Source organism: Parasteatoda tepidariorum, chromosome 11 (genome assembly GCF_982258835.1).
Source record: "Parasteatoda tepidariorum strain Cologne lab strain chromosome 11, Ptep-v5.0, whole genome shotgun sequence".
Taxonomy (NCBI): domain Eukaryota; kingdom Metazoa; phylum Arthropoda; class Arachnida; order Araneae; family Theridiidae; genus Parasteatoda; species Parasteatoda tepidariorum.
The window spans coordinates 93,540,656-93,546,655 of NC_141765.1; the positions used below are offsets into that span (position 1 = coordinate 93,540,656).

Sequence of the window (6,000 nt, forward strand, 5' to 3'; positions counted from 1 at the left end):
ATGATTGTGCTTCGGAGAAATTCTGGATTTTTCGCTAACCGTAATCCGGAAATTCAAGGTCAAGAAGTTTCAATAAATCATCGATCAAATTTATGTATAAAAATTCTTGTACATTTTATTTACAGATATTAGAACTAGAATTTATACTTTGCATCTCTTTCAGTTGTAAATATATTTTTTCTGGCAGAATGATAAATGTGATCAGAGATAAAAGTAAACTTATACATAATTATTCATTTAAATTATGGTGCATATAATTTATTTAAAATTTCATGTTAGAAAATATCAATATGAATTTATAAAGACATTAATTTTTTGAAATGCGTCATTTGTGATTTTACTCAAGAAATTTTCAGAATTTTTGAGTTTGGCTCGCAATCACCCCTGTCATTATTAAATAGCTATCTAATAGCTACAAGACTTTTTCTAAATTGATGCATTTTTATCACCTAAATCACAACAAAATCCTAGCTTGAGTGTCACAATTGTCAATTTTTAGGAAAGGCGAAACACAAATTACATTTATTACATTAGGGAATTATTCATAATAATTCCCTAAATTTGCTCAAAAAAATTTTTTTTTTCTTTTAGGAGAAATTATTCTGAGGTAATGTTTCTTTACTTGTCTTTGCATGACATTTTTATTCTGAGAATGACTTTTTTTTTCTATAATTCAAAACTGTCACATAATATTCTAATTCAGGGTTTCCACTCTACAGGGGAAACCTGAAAAAATACCTGGAAATCACCTAAAACCACAGGGAAAAAATGCTGAGAATTTTAAGTTTTTTGTCACAAACTGGGGAAATGCAAGGGATTATATTTCTTATTTAAGTCTTTTAAACTAGTGGTGACCACTCAATGCACAATCTATGAGATATTTAAAGATGATATTTCATCTACACTAACTTATTTTATTTACTATAGCATTATATGTTTGAAGTATGTTAAGCTCTTCCTTATTTCTTTAAGTTTTTTGAGCATTAAAAACTAGTATAGTTAGCCTAATTTAGGTCACTCAAGAGCAAAATAATTGTGTGATTTCTCTTAATCTATTGTGTATAATATATACATGGAAAGTACAGGAATTTTTTTTCTCCAGATTTGAGTGACTAACCCTGTAAATCTATTTTTGGACTAAGTTGAATTTTTACCACCAAATTATCCCTGTGCAGAATAGAAAAATAACAATACTTGTATAATTTTTTTTTTTTAAACTCAATATTATTCTATATGTAATGCTTCAGAAAAGCATGCACAAACATTTTATCCTACAAATCGAAACATTTCTGATGCTTTTTATATTTTAATGATCACATGAATGTAAAATACTATGCATAACATTTATACATATTGAATAATATCTATTAAAAAAAATGTAAGCAAATTTTTTTTCCTGGAACTGGTACACTTCTTATCGTGTTATCAAACATTAGCAGTTGTTGTTCGCAAGCACTTACATTATTTTTTTTAACTGCAAGTCAGAATGTTTTTTTTTATAAGAAATAGTAGCTTAAAATTTATATACAGTATACTCTAGGTATCTCCAAGTTGAAAGGACACTTACGAGTTTTCCCGATAACAAGTTCAGAACTAAATATGTGTTCTAAAAAGTAGAAAAATATATTCTAAAATCTGACTCTAAAAGGTAGAATCATGAAACATAAGAATAACTATTATTAAATATGTAATGATAATGTATAATGTAATGATAATAAATATGTAATGATAGTTGATTATAAGTAAAAATACAACAATGATAATTTTATTTTTAAATGTAAGATAAAATTAATTATGCACTAAATAGACAATAATTGGTTTACTATAAACTTATCTTGTGATTTGTACGAAAAAATTCATTTTTTATTTAAAAAAAGTTAAAGATAACAAAAAACTCTTCGACATAAGAATTCAAACTAATATTAGATGGATATCTAATGCGTAGCTGCCAACTCTATTGGATTTTGCCCGTTTCTCCTGGTCTACTGGTTTAATTAAAATTGTCTTGGTTTTTGTACATTTTAGAAAAATCCTTGAAATCGAGTAAGTTTCCTAAAAAAATCTCTGCTGAAATAGAATTTTTGAACAGATTATCGCTTAAATATTTAAATAAGTATTACCAATACATAATGAAATGAATCTCATTCATAGAAATCAGTTAAAAACTTTTTTTGTTCTAAAATGTTTGGTTTATTTTTATTCAGAACTCTCTTTTAAATTAAATCTTTTAACTATCTTTGATGAATTAAATGCCTATTACTATTTGAAATTGTGAGTAAACGTAATACATTAGATTTCAAGTATGTTTAATGTCAATCATAACTGGAAACTATTGCAGTTTTTCTATTTTAATGACTTTAACAATCCCTAAAATTCCCCAAGTGTAAAATATTTAGTGCAACAATTATCATGAAATTTATATTATTTTCTAAAATCTACTGAAATTTCTCCCTGACAATGTTAAGGAGGAAAAAAAATTGGCATAAAAATGTGAAATTTATAGAATAAATGTTCTAGGTTCACTCAAATGTTTTTTTTTCTTTCTTATAGCTCCACGATGTTCTGCTCAGGATGGTGACTTATAAATGAAGCATGTTGATGACAGAGTCCTTATCAGTGGCAATGCTGTTGTTGTGATTCAAGGGCAAATAAACGTTTAACTACTCTTGTTACATTTTTTAATAACTTATTATGAGTTGAAGAACTTAGTGGAAGAAGGGACAATTTGAAAATAAATGCTTAAAATTATATATTTTAATAATGTGCTGTGATTAGTAGTAAATAAAGAACATTATTTTTCCTCTGCTAAGGTATTAAAAAAATGGTTTGTTGTTGGAAAACATATTTTGCTTGCAGATTCTTCTGTCTTTTGCTCCACTTTCCAAAGTTGATGTTTTACACACAGGGTGCGTTGCGTTTTTAAAGAGCGCTTAAAGGTGCTTCTTTTTTATTTACATTTTTTAAAAGCCCTTAAAGGTGCTTTTTTATTCGTAGTTTGTAAAAAGTGCTTAATTTTCTATCTTTTAAATCAAGATTTTTTTCTTTGCCGTGTCGATAGTCGTTCTAAATTACAAAAAATGCATGATTTTCACAATTTTCTTTGCAACATTTATCAGAAACTAATTATTTTATGATGATTATGTACAGTTTTTGAAAAAGTTTCTGAATTTTATTGATTTTATGTTTATAAATTTAGAACTTTAAACAGTAGAGAAAAAAAAACATTTTATTTCTGCATAGAACCTAATTATGATTTTTTTTTTTTGGAAAGTGATTAAAATATTTTTGTGAGTGCTTAAAAGATGATTATTTTTGGTTGACAAATCTGGCTACACACTGTGACACACTTTCTCTAGATTCTTCATATCAGAGAAATTCCAATTTATACTCTTAATCTTCAGTTCTTTTTTTTAATATTTTATTTGTCTTAGTGTTATATCTGTAATTTTATAGTAATAGTAATTTGACTATTACTATAGTAAAATTACTATTACTATAAAATTACTGAGTAAATATAAAATTACTGTTAGTAATTTTATATTTTATTTATCTTATTGTTATACTATTATTCAGTCTAATTATTGTAATTGTTTTTATTTTAAACTATATTATTGATTTAGATGAGTAAACCACTTATATTTTTTGTTTGTTTGATTTCGACTATTTGTATGTGTTTTGCTAGTATTACAATATTTCTAATTTTATGGTATAAAAAAAAGTTCCTAGATTTGACATATTTATCTATTATGTTAATCTATTCTATTGATTTGATTATTGTTCAATTTGTTTATGGATTTGCTGTGGTCATTAATCATTCATTTTGTTTCCGTAATCTAGTCACTGCTTAAATTTAAAAAGTGTAAGTTAAAGTTAAGTTTTTCTGCTAAATAAGCTCGGAATGCTTGCTGTTTTTATTATTTTAAGAATATTCTAAGTACAAAAAAAATTATTTTAGATATTAAACTGTTTTATGTATTTAAAACTAAAACTATTTTATATATTATAAAACTATCTTATAAATTTAAAAAAAAATTGTGTTTAAAGATTGTTGTTTACACAAAGAGATCATTCTCCTGTGTTTAAAGCTGTAATTGAATTTGTATAAAACTAATGTTGAGAATGAATAGTAATGTGTTAATTAAATAACAAATTCAATAAACATCTTAATAGACTAGTTTTAGAAAAATCATCTTTTTTCGATGATCTGCGTTAAATGTCCCTTTTTCACTCTGTGATTCAAGATGATTCAAACTACTGTAAGCAATCTTTTAATAGATTCACAATTTGAAGAGAGTTGTGCTTTTAACTATATACTTAACCATTGGTTGAAATCTTGACAAGGTATCTTAATTGCAATAGTAATTTGAAGCAACTTGTTCTCTTCTAGCTTTTGCCTGGATCATATATGGAGTTTTCTGTAATAAATGTAGTTTGTTTTTAATCTAAAAATGTAATTAGTATTCACAATGTAGTTTATTCTATTTCATATTTGTCCCGGGGAACAGTCTCACAGCATTGTCTGCTAAAAGCTTTTCTGTGAGATTTGTTTACCAGGACTGATGTATCTACAATGGTTTACGCAGATTCTCATTTACTTTGAAGAATATCTCTGTGCCGTAACAAGATAACATTTCAGTCATTGATTTTGCAATATATATTAAATATAATTGTATACTTTTTAAATTCGTAAAATTAATTAAACTCTTTATTTTCTAGCACAGTTCTCAGTTATTAATATAATTGAAGTCTTAGATTGGATTCTGACCCACTGCAGAATTTTAAGCTAACATGACTTCTATTTTTCTATCAAAAAAAAAAAAAAAATGCTTCTATTTTACAGCTGACTAAGCAAACAAGATTTTTAGCTGCTCCTTTTCTCCGGATGTTGCCACTAGTAACGGTCATGGACCTTACGTGATTGCACCATCATAGAGTCAAACTGGCTACCAATACTCTTTGTCTATTGTGTAAGAACGAAAAGAAGTAGACATGCTTTAAATTCTCAGATCAAACGTGATTCATTTTTTTTCTTCCTATTTTATACTTTTCACATATGCTGTACTCTTACTTACCACTGAAAAATAAATAAATGAAAAGAAAAATATATTCAAAAGAAAACGTATCTCATTTATTTATCCTTTCTTGAAGATGATAGAGAAAGCAACTATTTTATAGTATTATATATCCAACGTACTCAATTCACTTAATATACAGTAGGGAACCGATTATCCGGAACGATCGGGACCATCGCTATTCCGGATAACTGATTTTTCCGGTTTTCTGAATCGCTACAAAAAGCTGTTTTTTTTTTGTTTTTTTTTGCTAAACCCAACTAAAAAAAAATTTTTTTTTGAAGTAATCTTAAAAAGAAGAAAAAACGATGAAGTAATACACTAATGATTATTTCCAAAATGATGGTAAGGTGAAAATCTTTCAAAAAGGAAAGAAAAATCCTAAAATCTTATGAGGAAAAATTTCTTTTTTTTTTTTTTAAATGGCGGGAAAATTTATCGAATTTCGTTCCGGTTTTTTGGTTTTCCGGTTTTCTGATTTCCGGATAACGGGTTCTGTACTGTACAAGCTATTACTACTATATCACTACAACCATTTTAGTTTAAATGAATCTCAAGTTAGAATTTAATGCTAATATATTTAATTAAAAACTTCATGAAAGTTAGAAAATACATCCAATAGTAGGCTAGTAGAAGCTATTTGACTAATATACTGATTAGTATTGAACAAAAGCCTGCTTTTGACTTGAGGAAAAGCCAGAGTTTCGGGAAACGAAAAACGTTAGTTTACTAATTTTTCAACGAAATAATTTTGATAACTGTAATTCAACATCTTTTTATTTTCAACTAGCTGAATATCCTCTCTTTGAACAGGATTAATAAAATGAAAAAGCAATAGCTCGGTACTGATCAATACAATGAAATTGTGAACAAAACTGAGCAGTATATACTGACAAAATTAATAAACAAAATCATAACAAAACCCTTT

The 6,000-nt window shown here is 26.6% G+C and overlaps 1 long non-coding RNA gene across 1 annotated transcript in view; it reads left to right on the forward strand.

Annotated features, from left to right (window-relative positions):
* LOC147801900 (uncharacterized) overlaps window positions 1-3,496 on the forward strand; it is a 38,607-nt gene extending 35,111 nt beyond the window's left edge. The window contains exon 10 of the long non-coding RNA XR_015430609.1: window positions 2,551-3,496. This is a non-coding gene — a long non-coding RNA (uncharacterized LOC147801900). The remainder of the gene's footprint in view (window positions 1-2,550) is intronic.
* Window positions 3,497-6,000: the final 2,504 nt, after the last annotated feature.